Source organism: Triticum dicoccoides, chromosome 4A, assembly GCF_002162155.2.
Source record: "Triticum dicoccoides isolate Atlit2015 ecotype Zavitan chromosome 4A, WEW_v2.0, whole genome shotgun sequence".
NCBI lineage: Eukaryota > Viridiplantae > Streptophyta > Magnoliopsida > Poales > Poaceae > Triticum > Triticum dicoccoides.
Window position 1 is genome coordinate 300,275,484 of NC_041386.1, and position 27,791 is coordinate 300,303,274.

Below are 27,791 nucleotides of genomic sequence, written 5' to 3' on the forward strand. Positions count from 1 at the left end.
ACGCCAACTCTCATCCCATTCCGAGAACATTTTCTGGCCACTTATAAAATAATATTTCGGACATGCCGCGGGCGTGTGCAAGTGTGTCTGGGCTCAGGACGGACAACGGAAGGAATGAGGAGACCGGGACGGATGCAAGTTTTGAAAACATGATGATGCAATGCACATGATGACATGACAAGATGCAACACGCAAGCAAAAGACATGGCAACAACAGCGAATAACTAGAAGACACCTGGCACATCGGTCTCGGGGCGTTACTGAAAGCACAAGTGCTCCCTAGGTGGTTTTGATAATTGATGACACCATATCTCTTGTTGGACTAATGTTTCTATCTAGCATGTTTCAGATAAGTTCAACAATGGAGTGGCATGGACTAAAGGTTGTGGGAACTCCTTCAAGATGCTAAGGACAAAGGATTGGCTAAAGCTTCAAGCTCAAGACTCTTCATTTTACATTTTAGTGATCCAAGATCACATTGAGTCCATAGGAAAAGCCAATACTATCAAGGAGGGATGAGGTGTTGCTTAATGAGCCTCTTGCTTCATGTGCTTAATGATATGCTCCAAAATCCTCAACTACTCTCCCACTTCCACATATGACCTAAAACCCAAAGCCAAACTCGGACCTACCGATTCTTCCTATCTGGCGCCACCGAGTTTCACTTGTCATTAGCCACTGCCAAACCCTAGCAATTCGGTTCTACCGATAAGGATCTCGGTCTCACCGAGATGGGATTGCAAACTCTCTGTTACCTATTGCAATATTCTCGGTCCCACCGAGATATGCAATTGGTCCCACCAAGATTGCAATGTAAACTCAGTGTTTCCCCTTTGTAACTTTTCGGTCTCACCGAGTTACACTCGATCTCACAGAAAGAGCAAATCGGTCCCACCGAGTTTGCCTAACCAACTCTCTGGTTAGCTAATTACCAAATTCGGTCGCACCGAGTTTGTGTAATCGGTCTCACCGAGATTACGTTATGCCCAAACCCTAACCGAATCGGTCCCACCGAGTTGCATGTCAGTCCCACCGAAATTCCTAATGGTCACTAGGTTTACTATTTCGGTCAGACCGAGTTTATTTATTCGGTCCCATCGAGATTGGAAAACTGTGTAACGGTTGGATTTTGTGTGGAGGCTATATATACCCCTCCACCTCTTTCTCATTCAGTGAGAGAGCCATCAGAACACACACACCATTCCAACTCATATGTTCTGAGAGAGAACCACCTACTCATGTGTTGAGACCAAGACATTCCATTCCTACCATATGAATCTTGATCTCTAGCCTTCCCAAGTTGCTTTCCACTCAAAATCTTCTTTCCACCAAATCCAAATCCTATGAGAGAGAGTTGAGTGTTGGGGAGACTATCATTCGAAGCACAAGAGCAAGGAGTTCATTACCTACACACCATTTGTTACTTCTTGGAGAGTGGTGTCTCCTAGATTGGCTAGGTGTCACTTGGGAGCCTCCGACAAGACTGTGGAGTGAACCAAGGAGTTTGTAAGGGCAAGGAGATCGCCTACTTCGTGAAGATCTACCGCTAGTGAGGCAAGTCCTTCGTGGGCGATGGCCATGGTGGGATAGACAAGGTTGCTTCTTCGTGGACCCTTTGTGGGTGGTTGCTTCTTCGTGGACCCTTCGTGGGTGGAGCCCTCCGTGGACTCGCGCAACCGTTGCCCTTGGGTGGAGCCCTGTGTGGACTCGCGCAACCGTTACCCTTCGTGGGTTGAAGTCTCCATCAACGTGGATGTAGGATAGCACCACCTATCCGAACCACGGGAAAAACATCCGTGTCTCCAATTGCGTTTGATCTCTCCAAACCCTTCCCTTTACATTCTTGTAAGTTGCATGATTTACATTCCGCTGCTCATACACTCTTTGCATGCTTGCTTGATATGTATTGCGTGTGCTGAAATTGTGAATAAACCCCACTTAAACCGAAAAAGCTTAAAGATTGCAACTTGAGCATTATGTGTCTAATCACCCCCCTCTAGACACATCTACTTCTAGGTCCTACAAGTGGTATTAGAGCTTTGGTCTCCATTGCCTTGGTTTAGTCACCATTGGAGGAAGATGGATGTGTCTACTCTAGGGAGTCTTAGACATAGAGTGCCTATTCTTGATGGAAAGTATTTTCATGAGTGGAAAAATGAGATGCTTGTAATCTTCAATCAATATCATTTGAACAAGTATATTGCTAGCCCTTGTGCACCCCATATTGATCCCTTGTCCTACCCTAGATGAAGATATTGACATATTCGCAATCTTAGAACTATTGAGCTCATCATTAGAGGATTGCCCAAAGATTTGATTGCTAGTTTGCCTACTCAAAATTGCGCCTATACTATATGGAAATTTCTTGGGGAACGGTCTCCCAATCACTTCTTGAAAACTTTGGATGAAATTTTCCATAAATCTATTGCCTTGAGTAAGATGAACTCTAGTGATCCTAGTTTTGGCAAATGTCTTCTTGAACTTGCAAATCTTAAATATGCTAAAGGAGATGTTGGAATCATTAATGATATCATACTCAAAGCTATAAGAATTCATAAAAGTAACCACTTTGATCATTTATCTAATGAATTACCCTCTCTAGGAAATGATGAGTCACAAGATCATGATGAACATGAATATTATGATGATGATGATAGTGACTCCGATCTTGATAATGCAATGAGACATTTTGGTCTTATGGCAAATCTTCGGGGATATGAATCAGGAGGAAAGGAATGGGTCCTTGATAGTGGATGCACTGATCATATGACCGGAGATGAAGAGATGTTCCGTGAACTTGCTGAAAACAACGGCCCTCAAAAATATGTCACCTTTGGTGATAATTCAAAGGGCAAAGTGATTGGCCTTGGTAAGGTGGCCATCTCACATGATAGTTCCATTCAAAATGTCATGCTCGTTGAATCTCTTGGCTACAACTTACTTTCAGTATCTAGACTTGCTGATTTCGGTTTGAATGTCCTATTTACTGAGGTAGATTGCCAAGTATTTCGTCGAGACAATCATAAAATGGTCTTTACGGGTATGCGTAGAGGTGATCTTTACATTGTCGATTTCTCTAAAAAGGCACAACCTAAAACTTGCTTTGTTGCTAAATCCTCAAAAGGTTGGTTGTGGCATAGACGACTAGGTCACGTTGGCATGAGAAACCTTGACAAGCTTATTAAAGGAAATCATATCCTTGGAGTTAACGATGTCATATTTGATAAGGATAGACTTTGCAGTGCTTGTCAAGCAGGTAAACAGGTTGGAGGAAGACATCTCGTGAAGAACATCATGACCACAAGGAGGCCACTCGAGCTGCTTCACATGGATCTTTTTGGTCCCAACGCCTACAAGAGTCTCGGTGGAAATTCTTTTGGTCTAGTTATAGTTGATGATTTTTCAAGATTTACGTGGGTGTTCTTTCTTAATGACAAGTCGCAGGTCCAGAAGATCTTCAGAAACTTCGCTAGGAAGGCCCAAAATCAGTTTGATGTGAAGATCAAGAAGGTTCCTAGTGACAACGGAATGGAGTTCAAGAACGCAAATGTGGACACCTTTCTTGACGAAGAAGGGATTTCACACGAGTTCTCGGCTACGTACACACCTCAACAAAATGGAGTTGTTGAGAGGAAGAACCAGACGCTCATCAAAATGGCAAGAACGATGCTTGATGAATACAAGACGCCAAAGCACTTTTGGGCAGAAGCGATTGAGACAGCTTATCACGCAACAAATCGCTTATATCTTCACAAGCTACTCGGCAAGACGGCATACGAGCTCCTCACCGGTAACAAGCCTCAAGTTGGATACTTTTGAGTATTCGGCTCAAAGTGCTACATTCTTGATAAGCATCGTCGTTCAAAATTTGCTCCTAAATCTCATGAAGGTTTTCTACTTGGTTATGGCTCAAACTCTCACACTTACCGTGTCTACAACAATTTCACCCGAAAGGTTGAAGAGACGGTAGATGTGAAGTTTGATGAATCTAATGGCTCGCAAGTAGAGCAATTGCCAATTGATGTAGGAGACAAAGACCCTTCGGAAGCAATTCAAGACTTGTCCATTGGGAAAATTCGTCCAACGGAGGTGAAGGAGAGTACCTCATCCGTCCAAGTGGAAGCTTCTACTTCACAACAAGGTGAACCAAGAATCGACACGGAAGCATCCACAAGTGGGACACACCAAGATGAAGAAAACGAGGAAGTACGTCAAGATGAACATCAACAACCTCCTTCTCCACCACGACAAGAGAACGACGACGTCAACAATGAAGAAGGCCAAGAAGAAGAACAAGATGAAGAAGATGTTCAACGAAGACCCAAGCAAAAGCTCTCACGAGTTCGAGCAAGAATTGCCAAAGATCATCCAGTCGAGCAAATCCTCAATGATATACAAACCGGGAGAATCACTCGCTCAAGAACTCGTTTAGCTAACTTTTGTGAAAACTATTCATTCATCTCTAGCATTGAACCAATGAAGGTTGAAGAAGCATTGGAAGATCCGGATTGGATAAACGCTATGCATGAAGAGCTACATAATTTTGAGAGAAACCAAGTTTGGACATTGGTTGAGAAGCCCGACAACAACCACAACATCATTGGTACCAAATGGGTGTTTCGCAACAAGCAAGATGAAGATGGACAAGTGGTCCGCAACAAAGCACGTCTCGTTGCCCAAGGATACACACAAGTCGAAGGTATGGACTATGGTGAGACGTATGCTCCCGTTGCTAGACTTGAATCCATTCGCATCTTACTTGCCTATGCTAATCACCATAATATCACCTTGTACCAAATGGACATTAAAAGTGCTTTTCTAAATGGAGAAATAGAGGAGGAAGTTTATGTCAAACAACCTCCCAGCTTTGTCAATCCTAAGAAACCAAATCATGTTTACAAACTTCACAAAGCTCTTTATGGTCTTAAACAAGCTCCTAGAGCATGGTATAAATGCTTGACCAAGTTCCTTACTACAAGTGGTTTTGAAATTGGTAAAATTGATTCTACTCTTTTTACTAAAAGGGTTAATGGAGAACTATTTGTATGCCAAATTTATGTTGATGACATCATATTTGGTTCAACTAACCCTCTCTTTAGTGAAAAGTTTGGAAAGCTAATGTCAGAGAAGTTTGAGATGTCTATGATGAGTGAACTCAAATTCTTTCTCGGTTTGCAAATCAAGCAAACTAAGGAAGGTACATTTGTCTCTCAAACAAAGTACACCAAGGACTTATTCAAGAAGTTCAATATGCAAGAATGCAAAGGTATGTCTACACCCATGCCTACTAGTGGACATAATGATTTGACCAAAGATGGTGAACCTGTTGATCAAAAAGTTTATCGCTCTATGATTGGTTCATTGTTATACCTGTGTGCTTCACGTCCCGATATAATGCTAAGTGTGTGCATGTGTGCACGATATCAAGCTGCTCCTAAAGATTGTCATCTTAAGGCTGTGAAAAGGATAGTGAGATATTTAATCCATACACCAAATTTTGGCATTTGGTATCCTAAGAGGTCTTCCTTTGATCTTGTTGGCTATGCCGACTCGGATTATGCCGGAGACAAGGTTGATAGAAAGTCCACTTCGGGTACTTGTCAATTTCTTGGTAGATCTCTTGTGTCTTGGTCTTCCAAGAAACAAAACTCGGTATCCTTATCCACCGCCGAAGCGGAATACATTGCCGCTGGTTCATGTTGTGCTCAGTTACTTTGGATGACCCAAACTCTTAAAGATTATGGGATTTATGTGAAACATGTTCCACTGCTTTGTGACAATGAAAGTGCTATCAAAATTGGTCATAATTCTGTACAACATTCTCGAACTAAGCATATTGAAGTTCGTCATCATTTCATTCGAGATCATGTTGCTAAGGGTGACATCAATCTTAAGCATGTTCGCACCGATAAGCAATTAGCGGATATATTCACTAAACCACTTGATGAGAAAGTGTTTTGCAGGCTGAGAGGAGAATTGAACATCATTGATGCTTCGAACTTGGAGTAGAAACTCCATGGGATCCATGCAAGACATGAGCTTATGACTAATCCATGATGTATCTCTTATGATAACTATCTTATGTCTTGGATATATTTGCACCTTGCATGTTGTCTAACCCATGTAGGTGCTTGGTTGAATCTAATTTCATGAGATTGCGACTCACTCACATCTTGAGCAATCTCTACATCACCAAGACTCTACACAATGGTGGTTAAAGACAAGGAAGCACGAAACCATTCAAACATATCCTTTGACAAATTCTATGTTAAGCCTCATGATTGTCACTTTTGGATACACAAGTGCTCTTCCTTGCAAGAACTAACCCATGTAGGTAGATGAACTCAAACTCCAAGTGGTTCTCCCAACTCTTGATGAACTACATCAATCTTGAGCACCCACACAAGTTCAACTACATGAGCAAGAACCACATCACCACCCAAGGTATGTTATTCCATCTTAGAGAAGCTTCACTCCAAGACATGAGTCAAAGCAACTCAACAAGATGTGAATACATCAAGATGCTTAAACGAAAAATGGTGACCCCATTTTGAGCTTAAACGATGAGTATGACCTATGATCAAGTGTTCTCACTTGACTCCTAAGTCAATGTACTCTAACATAGGTGACTATGTCACCGCCCAATTCCAGATGAAGTTCTCTTGTGTTCTTTTCTGAGTTACTGCATTTGTCCCTTGCATATTTGTTTCGTTCTTTTTCAAACAAAACAAAAAAAAAACTTCATCTAGAAACTTTCACTCTTTTCCTTTTTTTGTTCTTGTTCTGCATATTTCTGCATCAAATTCCTTGCAAATCCTTCAGCTAATTCATTGTAAATCTTTGTGAGATCTTACTTGACTAGTGAGCTAAGGTGACAAGTGTTTTTATCTGTGTAAACTCGGTTTCACCAACTTGCAAATTTCGGTCCAACCGAATCTTCTCGGTACCACCGAAATATGCCACTCGGTGCCACCGACTTTGCAATCAGAAAAACAGTTTGCCACTTGTTCTACCTTTCCTGTGGTCCAGCTCCACTCAATGAATCTTGTCCTCCACAAGCATCACAATTTTATCCTCTACTTTGTGCTGAATCTCAAGGACCAAACCTATACGACGGATTCCAGAAAGCCCTTCTTGGAAATTGATGTCAAAGGGGGAGAGAGAGATCACATCAAAGCTTATCATCAGGGAGAGAGAGATCACATCAAAAGAAAGTACTAAGGGGGAGAGAATACTCAAGGATCCCATATATTAAGGGGGAGAAAGAAATCTCCAAGGGGGAGAGAATACTCAAGGATCCCAGATGCTTGATGTTCAAGAGGAGAGATGCCACATGTCTTTTTGGGGGAAAGACATGTTCATATGAACTCATTTGAGTTAAGTTCTATTCATATCTTTCAGCTCTGATTTTCTGTTTCCTATCTTCTCCCAATATCCCATGTACGATTCAGGGGGAGAAAGACACCTAAGGAAAAGAAATCAGTCAAATTTCATTGCATATCTTTATTCTTGGGGACATGTTGAATTCAATATGGTACCTTGTACTCACTCTCTACATGTCATCCCAGTCTTGGTATTCTTGTGGTTTCTTTTGTTTGCTCTGGCTAGTGGATGTACCTGTGTTATCTAACCTTGTTTGTGCAGGTTCATTCCATCCTAAGCCAACTCAAGACCACAAGGTAAGTATATGCATCAAAATCATGAGTATGAGGAATTCTTGCTTATGTACATACTGTTTGCAAGAAGGACTCATGAGCATGAAGGTATTTTCCTTGATAATCTTTTGCTCTGATGCATATGGCCAAGATGCATGTAACACATTGCCTACTCTGTCATGGTTATGCTCTCACATGTCTCTATATTTCATATTTACATGAGTGCATACATGTAGGGGGAGCCTATGCTCGTTACATGTACTTCCAAAGCTTTACTTGCTGTTCTTTATATCTTTATCTAAAGCATTGATGTATGTTGCCATCAATTCCCAAAAAGGGGGAGATTGAAAGCACAAGTGCTCCCTAGGTGGTTTTGATAATTGATGACAACATATCTCTTGTTGGACTAATGTTTCTATCTAGCATGTTTCAGATAAGTTCAACAATGGAGTGGCATGGACTAAAGGTTGTGGGAACTCCTTCAAGATGCTAAGGACAAAGGATTGGCTAAAGCTTCAAGCTCAAGACTCTTCATTTTACATTTTAGTGATCCAAGATCACATTGAGTCCATAGGAAAAGCCAATACTATCAAGGAGGGATGAGGTGTTGCTTGATGAGCCTCTTGCTTCATGTGCTTAATGATATGCTCCAAAATCCTCAACTACTCTCCCACTTCCACATATGACCTAAAACCCAAAGCCAAACTCGGACCTACCGATTCTTCCTATCCGGCGCCACCGAGTTTCACTTGTCATTAGCCACTGCCAAACCCTAGCAATTCGGTTCTACCGATAAGGATCTCGGTCTCACCGAGATGGGATTGCAAACTCTCTGTTACCTATTGCAATATTCTCGGTCCCACCGAGATATGCAATCGGTCCCACCGAGATTGCAATGTAAAATCAGTGTTTCCCCTTTGTAACTTTTCGGTCTCACCGAGTTACACTCGGTCTCACCGAAAGAGCAAATCGGCCCCACCGAGTTTGCCTGACCAACTCTCTGGTTAGCTAATTACCAAATTCGGTCGCACCGAGTTTGTGTAATCGGTCTCACCGAGATTACGTTATGCCCAAACCCTAACCAAATCGGTCCCACCGAGTTGCATGTCAGTCCCACCGAAATTCCTAATGGTCACTAGGTTTACTATTTCGGTCAGACCGAGTTTATTTATTCGGTCCCACCGAGATTGGAAAACTGTGTAATGGTTGGATTTTATGTGGAGGCTATATATACCCCTCCACCTCTTTCTCATTCAGTGAGAGAGCCATCAGAACACACACACCATTCCAACTCATATGTTCTGAGAGAGAACCACCTACTCATGTGTTGAGACCAAGACATTCCATTCCTACCATATGAATCTTGATCTCTAGCCTTCCCAAGTTGCTTTCCACTCAAAATCTTCTTTCCACCAAATCCAAATCCTATGAGAGAGAGTTGAGTGTTGGGGAGACTATCATTTGAAGCACAAGAGCAAGGAGTTCATTACCTACACACCATTTGTTACTTCTTGGAGAGTGGTGTCTCCTAGATTGGCTAGGTGTCACTTGGGAGCCTCCGACAAGATTGTGGAGTGAACCAAGGAGTTTGTAAGGGCAAGGAGATCGCCTACTTCGTGAAGATCTACTGCTAGTGAGGCAAGTCCTTCGTGGGCGATGGCCATGGTGGGATAGACAAGGTTGCTTCTTCGTGGACCCTTTGTGGGTGGTTGCTTCTTCGTGGACCCTTCGTGGGTGGAGCCCTCCGTGGACTCGCGCAACCGTTGCCCTTGGGTGGAGCCCTGTGTGGACTCGCGCAACCGTTACCCTTTGTGGGTTGAAGTCTCCATCAACGTGGATGTAGGATAGCACCACCTATCCGAACCACGGGAAAAACATCCGTGTCTCCAATTGCGTTTGATCTCTCCAAACCCTTCCCTTTACATTCTTGCAAGTTGCATGATTTACATTCTGCTGCTCATACACTCTTTGCATGCTTGCTTGATATGTATTGCATGTGCTGAAATTGTGAATAAACCCCACTTAAACCGAAAAAGCTTAAAGATTGCAACTTGAGCATTATGTGTCTAATCACCCCCCTCTAGACACATCTACTTCTAGGTCCTACAGTTACACACACCCAATCGCACGACCGGATACACACTGTTCTTCATGGTGTACGGCGCAGAGGTTGTCCTGCCCTGCGATATTATTCATGACTCACCTCGAGTGCGCATGTATGAGGAGAGAGAGGCCGAGCTCGATCAGCAAGACAACTTAGATGGCCTGGAGGAGGAGCGCGATGTCGCAAAGGCCCGTTCCGCATTCTACCAACAACAAGCTCAAAGATACCAAAGCAGAGAAGTGCGGGCTAAGACTTATAATGTCGGTGAACTCATTCTATGCCTACCAGAGAAGAAAAAGGACAAGCTCAAGCCCAAATGGGAGGGTCCCTTCATCATAGATGAAGTTCTCATTGAAGGAGCCTATCGCCTTCGCAACGCATCGGACAATTTCTTAGAGCCAAACCCATGGAACGTTGCCAGACTCCGAAGATTCTACGCCTAACTCCAGACACATTGTTCATTACCTTTTTATCCTTTTTTCACTTTTTTTCTTTTTCCCTTACAACTTATAGCGTGTGTTCGGGTAACCTGCACACTTGGGGAGTATACATCTTTAAATATACACACCACCATAACTGGGGGCTTCCTCTAATAAAAGCTTATTATCATTTCGAGCTCACCATATATACGGTGTGTTGTTTGCTCATATACATCATGTCTTCGCCATTATATGAACCTCTATGACTTAAGTTTTTGCCAAGCTGGGTTGCCTGGCTCCTGTGCTTATGCCCTACGTTCCTGCTCGTTCGGCTAGGGCATAAAGGGAGCACCTCTGAGATTGTTACAACCGGGTCATCCGGACATGTACCTCAGACGGGTGAAGCCGAAAGCTAGTGTCCTTAATGGAATAATTGGTCGGCGGACAAAAGACGAACTGCCTTTGCAGAAATATAAACTACTAAAGCATAAAGACTCCTGCGATTCTTTCGCATCACTGCCTAGTCATGCATAAACGCATGCCGACCCAGGGAGAGCAACCCTTAACGGAACTATTCTTTTTGGAAGATGTTTCTTACGTTAAACAGTAATATAACATAAATCTCTGAATACAGTTTGTCTATTCATGAAATATGACCAGATCGCTGGTTTCCGAACATACTAGGTGTTTCCCACAGGTATAGTATTCGGAAACACTCCACCCTTGGGTTTTGGAGTTTGAAAGCGGACAGTCTGCCATGGAAACCTTTTTAAATTCGGCCAGAGATAAGCTTTACCGATAAAGTGTATCATCTCATAAAAATTACACGCCTACTCTTTATCTATGCCATCTATCAGGCTGTCTAGTTTATAGTCCCGCTGTGAAAATTTGGCGGCTATCTTTACTTGGTCGTACACCAAGCTAACTGGAATTTCTTGTTCGTCTGGTCCCCAAGGTCCGACCTGGGCCATATGGTCCGGATCAAGTCCATTATACTGCGTTTTCACCATGGCCCAGGCCTCCCGTGCACCTTCTCGACATGCCGATGCCTTGCACAGCTCAAAATGAAGACGAGCTCCCTTGAATAACTCCGCGAGCTCCCCCATCATTCCTGGAGGATAATTGGATGGCCATAAAGCCTTCGCCATATTCCTCATTGCTTTCTGAGCTCGCTCGTGCACCTTGGATAGCTCTTGCAGCACGTCGCCTTGGAATCTAGACACTTCTCCTTCGGGCCGCCCAGTTAACAAACCTGCAGGCACAAATCTCGTAAAAAAATTCCATTAGCGGATCATATGAAAGTTAGGTTCAGGGGCCTAAATATTCCGCCCTTCAGCTTTCTGTTCTCCTTCAAGGCATCCGAGAGTTGGGCTCTTACATCCTTCAGCTCCTCGGCTTGCTTGATGTTGGCATCCTGTAGTTTCTTGCCTTTCGGCATGCTATTTCTCCGCCTACGCAGCCTTCAGCATGTCTTCTAGCTGATCCGACGATCCTGCAGCCGTAAACAAAAGTATATATTTAAAAAAAAACACTGTTGGTGCAGAATCGTATTTTTCCATATAGTGATGAACCCTACCATTCGGTGCCTTCTTGGACTTCTCCAGTTCGGCGGTGATAGCAGTAAGCTTGGTCCGACATTCTTCAAGCTCCTTGGATAGCATGTCATTTTTCTCTTCGAGTACCTGATAATACAACGATCCTTGAATCAGTTTGGGCCAAACTGTTTCAAGTCTCGGGGGCTACTAGCACATGAGTCTTGCACTTACAAAAAGCTTTTACCCGCATAAGCTTTAAAAGCTGGTGAGTGGTTCCAGCAAGCCCATCCCGAGCAGCTCGGATATATGCATCCGTAGAGTTTAGTGCATGGAACGCCCCAGTGTTAAAAGTGGGATCGCGCATGGCCTCTTTCCTCCGCCGATGATTCATCGCGCTCTCCACCTTGGAATTGGTGATGGATACATCATCTGAATCCTCTTGGAGATGACAATCCAGCATTTTACCCGTATCAACCCTAGTCCTTATGGCAGGGTCCGGGACCGGATTGGTCAATGCACGACTGGCGAGGTCCCGGGATGTAGTCCGGCGTATGCTCTTCCTACAAAATGGCTCAACGGAAAATGTCACAATTCGTTCTGTCCACCGGGTGCATATTGAGAACAATGCCTCCTTGGTGAAGGCTAGAGCGCGGCAGTGTCGGTGTTCTGGGAACGGGGGTCCCCAGACTTGTCTGCCTGCGGCCTGTGGCATGGCTCAAGTGGGGGCCCAGCGAGGCGTGCGCGTCTGTGGGGGCACGATGGGCGTGGGACGACGAAGCGGCTGGAGTTAGCGATGGTGTGGCGGTGCGGCCCTCCCGCCACACTGAAGGATGCTAGGACGAGGCCTGCTGCTCGTTCCCCGCCAGGCCGGTGGCGGCGTTGGTGGCAGGCGACGGGGAACGACGAGGGCGTCCACCGATGGGCGCCGTCTGGGTGACGCGAGTGGCGAGAGCAGCCCGGCACTCGGCGCGAGCCCGACGAGCGTCAGCTATGGACACGATGGAAGATCACACGCGAACAGCAGAAGAAAGATTCCGGTGCACCTCTACCTGGCGCGCCAAATGTCGGATTTCGGGTTCCGGCAGACCCTTGAGGTTTGAACACTGGGGTGCGCACGAAGACCTCTCCCCTACCGATCTACGTCCGATCTCCTCGCGTGATCTAAGCTAGAAACAATGCTCGCCTCAAGATCCCCAAGGTGACTCAAGAAGCCATCATCTCGGCCTTCTCCGATGGCGTACGCGACATCAAGATGAAGGAGGAGCTAGCAATCCATGAAGACCTATGCACATCCCTGGAGCTGTTCAACTTGGCGACCAAGTGCGCCAGCGCCGAGGAAGGGCGCCTTTCCCTCCTCGAACTCCCTGCTGCCGACCCAGAAGAGAAGAAGCCCAAGGCCAAGGACGTGAAGCGCAAGGGGGCTACCATGCTTGCAACGGAACTGGACACCAAGCGAGGCAGGGATCATCCTGAGTCATCCAAGGGCGGCCAATACTGCGTGTACCACGACCTCCACACCCACAACACCAACGAATGTCAAGAGCTCAGGGCCGTGAGAGATGGACGTGTCGGCCGACGCCCCGAGCGCAACGACAGGGGCTATGGCCGAGGAGAAGGAAGAGGTGGCGGACGATGGGAAGACCGTGGCCCTCGCCAAGGGTGGCGTGACCGACCTCGTGAGGATCGCTGGCAGGACCAGCCTCGCGAGGGAGGCTGGAGAGATCAGCCTCGTGAGGATCGCCCGCACGGCAACGTAGGCCTTCCTCCTCTGCCGCCGCCGCCAAGGAGGAACGAAGGCCAGCATCAAGACAAGGAGGTTGGGGGGCTTCCAGGAGCCGCGCGCAATCGCTTGCATCTTGGGTGGAGCGCAGGCCCCAGCCTCATAGCGCATCTTCAAGCAGTTTGCTCGGGAGGTGAATGCAGTCCTCCCCAAGCTTGAGGCCCCGCGCCCTCTCAGGTGGTCTGCGTGCGCTATCACGTTCAGCTCAGAAGATGAGCTCAAGTGCACGGCAACGGCCGGAGTCCTTCGATGCTTTCCTCCCCAGTCATCAGCAACGTGGAGGTCACCAAGACCCTCATTGATGGCGGAGCAGGACTCAACGTCTTGTCCGTCGAGACGCTCGACAATCCCCAAGTGTTGTATGATCAGCTTCAGCCGACCAAGCCCTTCTTAGGAGTCACTGACGGTTCTGCTGTTCCAATAGGGCAGGTTCGCCTTCCAGTCACCTTCGGGCAGCACAACAACTACCGCACCGAGCTCATCGACTTCGACGTCGCCCACATCCGTCTGCCATACAATGCCATCCTCGGGTACCCAGCCCTGGCCAAGTTCATGGCAGTGACTCACCATGGATACAATGTCCTCAAGATGCCAGGAAGCGGTGGAGTCATCACCGTGCCCTGTGAAGAAAGGGACGCAGTGTGTTCACTTGAGCGCGTGTTCCAAGCCGGAGCGATTGATGACCCAGACCACAGGAACGAAAGACTTCCCGGGGCGACCCTTAAGAAGAAGAAGGTTTCGCCTGGCCCAAGCCATAAGGAGGCAGTTGCCTCTAAAGGTGTTGCATCAGGATCTGCGCCCAATCAGGGAGCGCCACCCTCTCTCGCATAGGAAGGCACGCCTGGCGCCCTCCTCGGGCAGGGCTCGGGGGCTCTTTCTTGGAGAGCCACCGACTTTGCCAAGTGCGAGGGAGGCGCTCGGGCACCACTTGGAGGGGTGCTTCCAGGCATATTTCCCTCAGGAAGGTACAAGGCAAGGAAGACCAAACCCACATGAGTTCATCGCAAGGAACACCCAGGACCTACAGGAGTCGAGAGTCATGCGCGGCAGCCGCCGCTTGCCCGCCGTAGCCCCACATCCAGGCGAGGATGGTGGGCAGCGTGTCTGCATCGACGTGCCAGGGCTCAACCGAGCCGCGTCTCAGGAGCGCCTCTGGCCTTCGCGCGTGGGGCATTGCGAGGGTCCACCTCACAGCTACGTGCGCATGCCTTTCGGCCTGCCGGACACGGTCGCCCCACATCAGCACCTACTGAGGAGCATCCTGGAGGCCCAGAAGGTCAGGCATTGCGCGGTCCTGGCGGAGATGGAGATGGCCCTCAGAAACCCACCTGTGCCCCCGCAGCCTCCCGAGGCTCCTGGGCCTGGGGGCTCGTGAGGGTCGACGTCTTCATCGCGCATCGCGTGCTCCTTCAACATCACTCCACCTTCAACGGCACCAGGTGACATCTTTCTAAGTTCCTGTCAGGACCCCGACTCGATGTCACATCGATCTAGCTTGTAACACCTCATATCACTTTGCGGCCTCACGCACGGTATCCCCACGGGTGTCGCCTTACCTTTGCCCGGGACCGTTTGCGTCTTTTGGCTCACGTATATGATAGTGTCGCTAGCATCCATATGATAAAGAGCCCGGGCTGACATGACTAGTCGTAAACCCAAAGTGGCACAGACTTACAGGGACAGGCATCCATGACCCAGCAACGAACGTGTCGGTCATCAGCAAGTGGGTCCGGGCTGTAGCACTGGGCTAGCAGGACTCCGGTAAACCGGGCTGTAGCGGGCTAACAGGACTCCGGTACTCAATGCGTGACATTTCCCCGAAGGGACAGACACCGGAACGAAGAAGGACACATGCCGGCCAGCCTAAGTGTTCCAGAGCAGTAGCAAGCTACCATGGCTCAGCGGTAACACTAGGAGACATTTCCCGGTAAGAGAGGCTACTATAGATAAACAACTAGATAGTCAGATCCCACACATACCATGCATTTCAATCATACACACAATATGCTCGATATGTGCAAATACAACAAGGCATCACAACATGACTCTACGACACAAGTACTTTATTTAAGGCTCAGAGGGCCATACATAACATACACAAAGGTACGGGTCACACGACCCAACATTCAAGTCATACAGTCATACAAACTAGCAGCGGAAGTAACTTGTCTGAGTACAGACAACTAGTAAAATAAGAGAGGCTTGGAAAGCCTAGCTATACTACGTGGTCCTTCACAAGCTCAGGATCACCACCTGGGCCTTAGCCTACTCATTGATCTCAACGTCTACGTAGAACCCATCAGAAGGGGTTGCGGCGTCTTCTGTAAAAAATGTAAATTATAGCAACATGAGTACAAAGGTACTCAGCAAGACTTACATCAGATCCTACATACATGCATATTATCAAGAAGGGTTGGTGGAGTTATTGCAGCAAGCCAGCTTTGACTCTTGGCTAGGCTAACCTACGAGACTCCAACTTGAAATGGTTTTGCGCACACGAGTCCACTACTCTCCACTTCAATACACTACCGAGGATCCACCTCTGTCTTCCTACGGAAGAGCCATCCTCGGCACTCACACTTATCTTGAGGCTTTTAGTAGTTTCCATTTACTTGTCTATGAACTGTATAGGCAACCAAGTAGTCCTTTACCGCGGACGCGGCTATTCGAATAGATCATGATAACCCTGCAGGGGTGTACTTCTTCATACACGCTCTCACCACTTACCGTCGTTTACACGACATGTACTCGTCAACCTTCAAGTGGAAGCCCAACGTGGGTGTCGGCCACGACCTACCTAATCACCTAAGCCTCCAGTCCAGGTTTATCGCCTATCCAGGTTCCATCCGCAGGGAGTCCGGCCGAGGTTTCCCATACGGCCCCAAACGATGTGAACAGGGTTCCCGAGATACCTAACGGGTATTCGGTACACCCGGCCACGTACCTACCGCATCACAGCCCACCCCTACGGTCAGCGCTGTCCACGGCCTCCAGTAGGCTACAAACACCAGAAACTACTTGCAACTCCTGGGCGGAGAACTAGGGTGAATAAGAAGCTGAGAGGGTCCATTGGTTTCGGGCCCAATGCATGGTAGTAGCTGATTCTTAAATCACACATACAGATCTCAGTGCTTAAGGTCGGCTTCAATGAAACAACCCACCATGTACTCCTACATGGCCTCCCATCGATACCTTTACCAAATCGTGTTTACCACACCACTCTCATTACCGACATAATCATTTCACTCTAGCCCATCACCCAGATGAACCAGACCTGACACGACTCTAAGCATAGCAGGCATAGCAAGGTAGGAACAACACATACATATGGCTCAATCAACTCCTACACATGCTAGTGGGTTTCATCTAGTTAATGTGGCAATGACAGGTCATGCAGAGGAAGTGGGTTCAACTACCGTAGCACACAGCAGTTTGAAACGCGTTGTCTTAATGCAGTAAAAGAGAGCAGGAGCGAGAACATGGGATTGTATCGATATGATCAAATGGTTGGTTGCTTGCCTGATGGTTCGATGCACTGATACGGTTCTTCGTTAGGGTAATCACGATACTCCTCGGAGGCAGATCCTGCCGCAAAGAACACCGATACACAACCATCACCAAACAATGTGCAACAATATGATGTATGCATGAAACATAGCAATATGAGTGTGTTGGGCTAATGCAGCTAAGACCAGAAGGGTTTGGAACCAATTTGAATCAAAGATTCAAATTTCAAACTCAAACATGGCCTTTTAAAGTACTTTTCCTTGTTCTGCATTAAACATCAGGTTAACTTGTTTAATCATGCATGAAAATAGTACAGATGGATAGATTGGATTTTTGTGATCATTTTTCATATATAATTTGTCTGATTTAGAGTTACAGAATAAAAGTTATGAATTTTTAAAGTTTAAACTATATTCTGGAATTTCCTATATTAGATTAATTCCAGAAAATCAATTATTGCGTCAGCCTGACGTCAGTGTGACGTCAGCAGGTCAACGGAACACGTCCGGGTCAAACCTGACAGTGGGTCCCGCGTGTCAGTGTGATTAGTTTAATTAAAGTTTAAATAAAACTAAACCTGTTTAATTAACAGAGCTGGGCCCCACCTATCATTGACTCAGGGGAGTCAACCAGGGCCCACCCGTGGTCAAACCCGGGTCGGCTGCACCGGCGTTTAGCCGCCGGCGAGCCCGACGCGGCGGCGGAAGTGGTTTTGGCCGTTTCGGCCACCAAATGGGTCGCGGAGACCACCGGAGTGGAGCTGAGGACGAGCCACAGCTCTTGGTGGAGTCCGTTGGGGTCGGGGTGGCCGGAGTTGGCGCCGGCGATGACTTTGGCGGCCACCGGGGTTCGGCCGAAGACGAACTTGACGCTAGAGGGGTCGGTGAGGCTCGGGGAGTGGCTAGCTAGGTGCTAAGTGACACGGTGAGCATGATGGACACCGTGGAGTGGTCGGAGGGTGACCGGGAGCATGTCGGCAACGAGCTCCACGGCGGTGGGTGCAGTTGAGCTCCGGGAGGTCGCTACACGGCTCGGGAGCAAGAACGGAAGGGAGGGGAAGATGGCTAAGCTCACAGTGAGTGCGACGAAGCCCTTGGTGTGGCCGGAGATGGACCGGAGCGGCGACGGCGTTGAAGGGGATCTCCGGCGACGGCGGTTCGGGCGAGGTCGTTGCGGTGGACTCGGGCGTTGCGAGCGCTCGGGGCTCGGCTTGCTCGATGGAGTGGACAGCGGCGGAGCTCCTGGACACGATGAGAGGACGCACGGGCGGCGGGGAGCACGGCTACGACGAAGGCACGGCGATGGTGGCGTCGGTCATGGCGGGGGAGCGCGAGGGGGAGGAGATGGAGAGGAGAGGGGGTGTCTGGGGGGTTCGGGGGAGCGAGAGAGGCCGGTCCACGACGTCACCGGGCGAGGGGAGCGGAGAGGCGGTGAGCAGGTGCGTGGCGCGCGCTGCGGTCGCTGTCGGGCACCTGCCTGCCTGCCTGGCCGGCAAGCAGCTCGCTGGAGCGGCGCTGGGCTGGGCCGGCAGGTGGGCCGGGAGCAGGCGCCATGTAAGTTTTTTCCATTTCTTCTGTTTTCTGGTTTTTTAATACTTCTGCAACTTTGTTGAATTAAATAAAATACTTAGGCTACTCCTAAAATCACCAAACTACTCCTGGTCCATAGTTGGATTATTTCCAACATGAAACATTTTAGTTTGGAGATATTTGAGCATTTAAATATTTTATATAATTCTAAATGCCCAAATTCAAATATTTATGATTTAATTCAAAAACCCTAAGATGGCCAAGGAAAATGTGCACCACTTTTGGCAGAGGTTCTGAACCAAGACAAAAATGATGGGCATTTTAGAAGGGCATTTCAGGTTCATTGAAAAAGTTTTTAGTAAACCCTAGTTGGTTTCAGAGGGGACTGGGGGTTCTGTCATCCCCATTTCAGGTTTCTGATGAAAGAGTAAACATGATGCAACACTCTAATGCATGGCTAACTAGGGTGTGACAACTCACCCCCACTCAAAAGAATCTCGTCCCGAGATTTGGGTTCCTCCGGAAGGAAGGTGGGATACTCAAGTCGAAGACGATCCTCCCTTTCCCAAGTTGCTTCATCCTCAGAATGGTGCGACCATTGAACTTTGAGAAACTTGATATTATGACGTCGAGTGGTACGCTTGGCCTGATCGAGGAGACGAATGGGGTACTCTCAATATGTAAGATTATCTTGGAGATCAAGCGTTTCGTAGTCCACTCCACGGATAGGATCCGAGAAGCAACGCCTGAGTTGAGAAACGTGGAAGACATCGTGGACTCTGGAGAGGTGCGGAGGTAGTTCCAACTGGTAGGCAACTTCTCCTCGTTTGGCGAGAATGCGAAAAGGTCCAATGTAACGAGGAGCCAATTTGCCTTCGATACCGAAACGATGGGTTCCCTTTAGAGGGGTAACCCGAAGGTAAGCCTTCTCGTCAATCTCGAAAGTCATAGCCTTATGTTTTTGGTCATATTGACTCTTCTGACGGGATTGGGCTGTTTTCAACTTTTCACGAACGATGCGAACTTGCTCTTCTGCTTCCTGAATCATATCCGGGCCAAAGAATTGTCTTTCCCCGGTCTCTGACCAGTTAAGGGGTGTTCGACACCGTCGTCCATAGAGAACTTCAAAAGGGGCTTTACCCAAGCTAGATTGATAGCTGTTGTTGTAAGCGAATTCGGCAAATGGAAGGCACTTCTCCCAATCCATTCCGAATGAGATAACAGAGGCTCGAAGCATGTCTTCTAGAATCTGGTTGACGCGTTCCACTTGACCACTCGACTGAGGGTGGAAAGCGGTGCTAAAGGAGAGACGGGTTCCCATAGCGTTTTGGAAACTTTCCCAAAATCGAGAGGTGAAAAGACTTCCTCGATCCGAGTTAATTTCCAAAGGAACACCATGGAGAGACACTATCCGAGAGATGTATAAGTCTGCCAATTGACTAGCGGTTATACTCTCACGAACAGGTAGGAAATGGGCTACTTTGGAAAGACGATCGACAACGACGAAGATAGCATTATTCCCTCTCTTGGTCCTGGGAAAACCGGTAATGAAATCCATACCAATTTTATCCCATTTCCATTCAGGAATAGCTAAGGGTTGAAGGGTGCCAGCAGGCCGTTGATGTTCTGCTTTTACACGACGACAGACGTCGCAATTAGCAATATACTGAGCAATTTCTCTCTTCATCCTAGTCCACCAGAACCTCTGGCGTAGGTCCTGATACATCTTAGTACTACCGGGATGAATGGTGAGAGGAGATTCATGAGCCTCCTTAAGGATCAATCGCCTCAGGTTTCGCACTTTGGGAACCACTAGTCGATTCCCGAAGTATACGACCCCTTGATCATTAATGGAGAAACAATTCGCAACTCCTTTCTTGATGTTTCTCTTGATGCGGGAAATTCCCGGATCTACCTTCTGTGCCTTGATGATCTGGTCCGTAAGGGTAGGTTTCGCCACCAAGGTGGAAAGAAAACCTTGAGGAACAATGTGAAGGTTAAGCTTCCGAAATTCCTCATGGAGAAGCGGTTGACTTTGTTGTAACATTAGGTTGTTACAATAAGATTTACGACTTAGCGCATCAGCCATGACGTTGGCTTTCCCTGGGGTGTAAGTTATTCCTAAGTCGAAATCTGTGATCAACTCAACCCAACGTCTTTGCCTGAGATTCAAATCCGGTTGGGTGAAAATGTACTTCAGACTTTGGTGATCAGTGAATATTTCGCAATGGTTACCGAGGAGGTAATGTCGCCAGGTCTTAAGTGCATAGACTACGGCTGCAAGCTCTAGATCATGAGTAGGATAATTCTCCTCATGTGGATGCAATTGCCGTGAAGCGTAAGCAATTACATGTCGATCTTGCATGAGAATGCAACCTAGTCCTTGTCGCGAGGCGTCGCAGTAGATAACAAAGTCCTTGGAGAAGTCTGGCGGTACCAGTACGGGAGCAGAAGTCAGGCGTCTTTTCAGTTCCTGAAAGCTGTGCTCACATTGTGGAGTCCATTCGAACTTTTTATCTTTCTTGAGGAGTTCGGTTAGAGGTTTAGCAACTTTGGAGAAGTTCTCGACAAAGCGACGACAATAGCTCGCTAAGCCCAGAAAACTCCGAACCTGTTTGACCGATTCAGGTGGAGTCCAATTAAGGACGGCTTGAACTCGCTCAGGGTTAACAGCAATACCTTTACCAGATATTACATGACCCAGATAGGTTACTTCTGACAACCAGAATTCACATTTAGAGAACTTGGCATAAAGGCGATGCTCTCGAAGTTTCTTCAACACTAGCCTTAGATGTTCGGCATGTTCTTCCTCGTTCTTGGAGTAGATGAGTATATCATCGAGATAAACCACGACGAATTTATCCAAATACTCCATGAAAATTGAGTTCATTAACCGAGAGAAGGTGGCTGGAGCGTTGGTTAAACCGAAGGACATGACGGTGTACTCGTATTGGCCATAACGAGTAACAAAGGCCGTTTTAGGAATGTCCCCGTTTCTGATTTTGATTTGATGGTAGCCCAACCTCAAATCCATCTTGGAGAAGACTGAGGATCCAGCGAGCTGATCATACAGGTCGTTGATCCTGGGGAGCGGATATTTGTTCTTGATTGTGACCAAATTGACAGGTCGATAATCTACAACCATCCGGTCCGTACCATCCTTCTTCTTGACGAAGAGGACGGGGCAAGCTCACGGTGATGAACTAGGTCGGATGAAACCCTTTTTCAAGGACTCATCGAGTTGTTTCTTAAGCTCGGCTAGTTCTGGTGGTGCCATCTTATAAGGTCTTCTAGCAATCGGAACGGTTCCTGGAATGAGGTCTATTACGAACTCAACATCCCTGTCAGGTGGAACACCTGGCAATTCCTCTGGGAAGACATCCGGGAAGTCACGGACTACCGGAACGTCCTCAAGGTCTGGCAAAGGGCTGGCGTTAAGAGAATATAATTGTCGCTTGGCTAATCGGGTCAAGACATTGACTATCTTCCCCGAAGGATGAGTGAGTTGAACAGACCTAGAGAAGCAATCAATTTTGGCATGATGAGCTGACATCCAGTCCATACCCAAAATGATATTAATATCTGAAAATTTGAGAGCTATCAAAGATGCAAGGAAAACAAGTCTGTCGACTTGGATTTCATTTCCATAACTTACCCTGGAGGTCTGCCATCTAGAACCAGGAGTAGAAATTTCCATAGTGGATGGCATGTCACAGAATGCGGTGTTATGCAAACGAGCATAGTTCTCGGATATAAATGAATGAGAGGCTCCTGTATCGAAAAGAACAGATGTCGGGTGGCAATTAACAAGGAGCGTACCGAGAACGACGTTGGGATCCTCTTGAGATTCTTCGGCCGAGATACAGTTGACATGGCCACGTGTAGCGGTGGCCGGCTTGGCGTGGAACACTTTCCCTGTCGGCTTGCCACGGCCAACAGCTTTAGCAGATTGGTTGGGGTTGGTCTGGGGACACTCACGCATATAGTGGCCAGATTCCCCACACTTGAAACAAGTCACGGAACTGGTACGTGGAGGAGCATTGTTGGTTGGACCCCCATAGGGCTTGGTTGGTGCAGACTGTTGAACGGGGCGAGGCGCCTGGAAGGATGGCCTCGGTGTGAACCTAGGTGGCAGGGCAGTGTTGGGCACCCACACGCGGCGCTTCTGAGGACCCGCACCGGATGAGGAACCCATGTCACGGCCATGCTTGCGTGTTGCATAATAATCAGTCTGACCAGTTTCAGCGCTGATGGCCTTGTTAACAAGTTTCTGAAAAGATGTGCACTCATGCAGACGGAGGTCGCGGCGAAGCTCAGGACTAAGCCCCTTACGGAACCTTGCTTGCTTCTTGGCATCAGTAGAAACTTCCTCAGTTGCATATCGTGCGAGGTTAGCGAACTCCCTGCTGTAAGCATCCACAGAGAGTCGCCCCTGAGTGAAACTGCAAAATTCCTCACGTTTGCGGTCCATGAGACCCTCCGGAATGTGATGTTCACGGAAAGCCTCGCTGAATTCAGCCCAAGTAGTGACATGGCCCGCTGGGCGCATAGCTCCATAATTCTCCCACCATAGACTGGCGGGACCTTCAAGATGATATGCAGCAAAGGTGACCTTGTTAGCCTCCGCTACCAGCGCGGAACGCAGTTTGTGAGAAATACTGCGAAGCCAGTCATCAGCGTCGAGAGGCTCGACGGAGTGGTGGAACGTGGGTGGATGTAACTTGATGAAATCACTGAGTGACACCACGTTAGTCCTCTGATGGTGTGCCGTGTTCTGTTCAATACGCTCCAACAAACGGTTGGTCTCCCGCTTGTTTCTTTCGGCTTCCATCATAACCTCGGCTAGGGAAGGAGGATGAGGCAGATTTGCATTCCTGACTTCACTGCCTTCGGCCTGCTCTTGAGGAGCAGGGTTAGTGCGCGTGTTGACCATCCTAGGCAAACAAGACAATGATTTAGTCAGGATGATAAAATTCCGACATAGGATACAGAATGTAAGGAATAACTCGGAATGCAAGATGATCATCCGTATGACATGGTAGATACAGAAACTGCTTCTTTATTCCATCGTCATACACACCATACAGGGTTTAGTACAAGACCAAACAAGGTACTATTACGGTGAAAAGAGGATTACATCTCATCGGAGGCATTCCAAGCTCCTATACATTATTTTTCTACACCTCCGGAAGGCGATACAAACTAGGTCATATCCCACGAGTCGCGCAGGACGATAAACGACACAACTAACACGAACTAGTGATACTACTACTAACTCAGACCGATCCGTAGTAGTCCTCGTAGAAGTCACCTCCATAGCCTGGAAGCTCAACATGATCATCCGGAAATAGACGATCTCGCGGAGCTTGTGGACCATAGGGACTAGGATGACGTCTTGGACCAACAAACGGTGGCCTGCGGGGACCGCGAGGTGGGGTGATGCCTCCTACATCACGCCAACCCATCACGTCTGGCAGAGCAGATCTCACAGGATAGAGATCGCGCATATCCGAATATCCAGCTTGCACCGCCGGTGCAAACCGAGTCAATGTGGCCCAGTGGTCAGCACGGGTATTGAAGAGCTCTAACCTCAAGGCCCGATTTTCACGGTCCTTATCCTCGAGCATCTCAGCAGTGGTGCGAGTCCGTGAATCCTCCTGGGTGGGGTCAGCATAGATAGCCTGGAGATACCCTTGTGCTCCCGAAAGTGATCCTGGCATATACCGGAAATCAGAGTCCCGAAATAGGCCAGACCTGACTCGCATGATGGTCATCATAGAGTAGGCAGCGTCCTGCACAGCCATCTCAATAGTAACCCCGAGTCCATAGGAGCAGTGAAGGGGCTCGGTGGACCCAGGATAAGATGGAAATATCCTGACAGTGCAGAGATACTGGCTTTGATTAAAGTCTCGGAATTGCTCTTCGACCGTGTACTCAGGATACCAACGGTATCCAGCCTCAGTCATTACCCTGACCAACATGGCAGTATGGCCGGGTACATCTAGGCATCGAGTCAGGCGAACCACTTGATTGAGGTCGCGAGTGGCCATCTGAAAGCACAATCATAATGCAAAGGCATTAGAATTTCTAGCAAAATTTCGGCAGCATAACAGCTGTAAATGCTCAAGAAGGATTTTGAGACATTTGACAAAGGATTTCATACACACTCAACATCATCATATCAAGTTCTGAGTCCATCCTAGCAACATAATGTGGTAGTAGAATTGAACTAGGCTTGTATCCATCAGCCCTATAAGGTACTACTGATTAGTAACACGTGATCCTGATAGAGAGAATAGATCCTAATTCCTTAACCCCCGGTGGAAGAATAGACTGACTCAGATCAGAATGTCATAAGATAAAGGAGTAAAAAGAGCCTTACGTTCCAACCCACAAACAATTCCCCTACATATAACTAAAGAATTTCTAGACTCAACATCGACCAGTTTGGCTTGGAGAACCTACAGGCAGTCCGGCTCTGATGCCAACGCTGTCAGGACCCCGACTCGATGTCACATCGATCTAGCCGGTAACACCTCATATCACTTTGCGGCCTCACGCACGGTATCCCCACGGGTGTCGCCTTACCTTTGCCCGGGACCGTTTGCGCCTTTTGGCTCACGTATATGATAGTGTCGCTAGCATCCATATGATAAGGAGCCCGGGCTGACATGACTAGTCGTAAACCCAAAGTGGCATAGACTTACAGGGACAGGCATCCATGACCCAGCTTCGAACGTGTCGGTCATCAGCAAGTGGGTCCGGGCTGTAGCACTGGGCTAGCAGGACTCCGGTAAACTAGGCTGTAGCGGGCTAACAGGACTCCGGTACTCAATGCGTGACATTTCCCCGAAGGGACAGACACCGGAACAAAGAAGGACACATGCCGGCCAGCCTAAGTGTTCCAGAGCAGTAGCAAGCTACCATGGCTCAGCGGTAACACTAGGAGACATTTCCCGGTAAGAGAGGCTACTAAAGATAAACAACTAGATAGTCAGATCCCACACATACCAAGCATTTCAATCATACACACAATATGCTCGATATGTGCAAATACAACAAGGCATCACAACATGACTCTACGACACAAGTACTTTATTTAAGGCTCAGAGAGCCATACATAACATACACAAAGGTACGGGTCACACGACCCAGCATTCAAGTCATACAGTCATACAAACTAGCAGCGGAAGTAACTTGTCTGAGTACAGACAACTAGTAAAATAAAAGAGGCTTGGAAAGCCTAGCTATACTACGTGGTCCTTCACAAGCTCAGGATCACCACCTGGGCCTTAGCCTACTCATTGATGTCAACGTCTACGTAGAACCCATCAGAAGGGGTTGCAGCGTCTTCTGTAAAAATGTAAATTATAGCAACATGAGTACAAAGGTACTCAGCAAGACTTATATCAGATCCTACATACATGCATATTATCAAGAAGGGTTGGTGGAGTTATTGCAGCAAGCCAGCTTTGACTCTTGGCTAGGCTAACCTACGAGACTCCAACTTGAAATGGTTTTGCGCACACGAGTCCACTACTCTCCACTTCAATACACTACCGAGGATCCACCTCCGTCTTCCTACGGAAGAGCCATCCTCGGCACTCACACTTATCTTGAGGCTTTTAGTAGTTTCCATTTACTTGTCTATGAACTGTATAGGCAACCAAGTAGTCCTTTACCGCGGACGCGGCTATTCGAATAGATCATGATAACCCTGCAGGGGTGTACTTCTTCATACACGCTCTCACCACTTACCGTCATTTACACGACATGTACTCGGCAACCTTCAAGCGGAAGCCCAACGTGGGTGTCGGCCACGGCCTACCTAATCACCTAAGCCTCCAGTCCAGGTTTATCGCCTATCCAGGTTCCATCCGCAGGGAGTCCGGCCGAGGTTTCCCATACGGCCCCGAACGATGTGAACAGGGTTCCCGAGATACCTAACGGGTATTCGGTACACCCGGCCACGTACCTACCGCATCACAACCCACCCCTACGGTCAGCGCTGTCCACGGCCTCCAGTAGGCTACAAACACCAGAAACTACTTGCAACTCCTGGGCGGAGAACTAGGGTGAATAAGAAGCCGAGAGGGTCCATTGGTTTCGGGCCCAATGCATGGTAGTAGCTGATTCTTAAATCACACATACAGATCTCAGTGCTTAAGGTCGGCTTCAATGAAACAACCCACCATGTACTCCTACATGGCCTCCCATCGATACCTTTACCAAATCGTGTTCACCACACCACTCTCATTACCGACATAATCATTTCACTCTAGCCCATCACCCAGATGAACCAGACCTGACACGACTCTAAGCATAGCAGGCATAGCAAGGTAGGAACAACACATACATATGGCTCAATCAACTCCTACACATGCTAGTGGGTTTCATCTAGTTAATGTGGCAATGACAGGTCATGCAGAGGAAGTGGGTTCAACTACCGTAGCACACAGCAGTTTGAAACGCGTTGTCTTAATGCAGTAAAAGAGAGCAGGAGCGAGAACATGGGATTGTATCGATATGATCAAATGGTTGGTTGCTTGCCTGATGGTTCGATGCACTGATACGGTTCTTCGTTAGGGTAATCACGATACTCCTCGGAGGCAGATCCTGCCGCAAAGAACACCGATACACAACCATCACCAAACAATGTGCAACAATATGATGTATGCATGAAACATAGCAATATGAGTGTGTTGGGCTAATGCAGCTAAGACCAGAAGGGTTTGGAACCAATTTGAATCAAAGATTCAAATTTCAAACTCAAACATGGCCTTTTAAAGTGCTTTTCCTTGTTCTGCATTAAACATCAGGTTAACTTGTTTAATCATGTATGAAAATAGTACAGATGGATAGATTGGATTTTTCTGATCATTTTTCATATATAATTTGTCTGATTTGGAGTTATAGAATAAAAGTTATGAATTTTTAAAGTTTAAACTATATTCTGGAATTTCCTATATTAGATTAATTCCAGAAAATCAATTATTGCGTCAGCCTGACGTCAGTGTGACGTCAGCAGGTCAACGGAACACGTCCGGGTCAAACCTGACAGTGGGTCCCGCGTGTCAGTGTGATTAGTTTAATTAAAGTTTAAATAAAACTAAACCTATTTAATTAACAGGGCTGGGCCCCACCTGTCATTGACTCAGGGGAGTCAACCAGGGCCCACCCGTGGTCAAACTCGGGTCGGCTGCACCGGCGTTTAGCCGCCGGCGAGCCCGACGCGGCGGCGGAAGTGGTTTTGGCCGTTTCG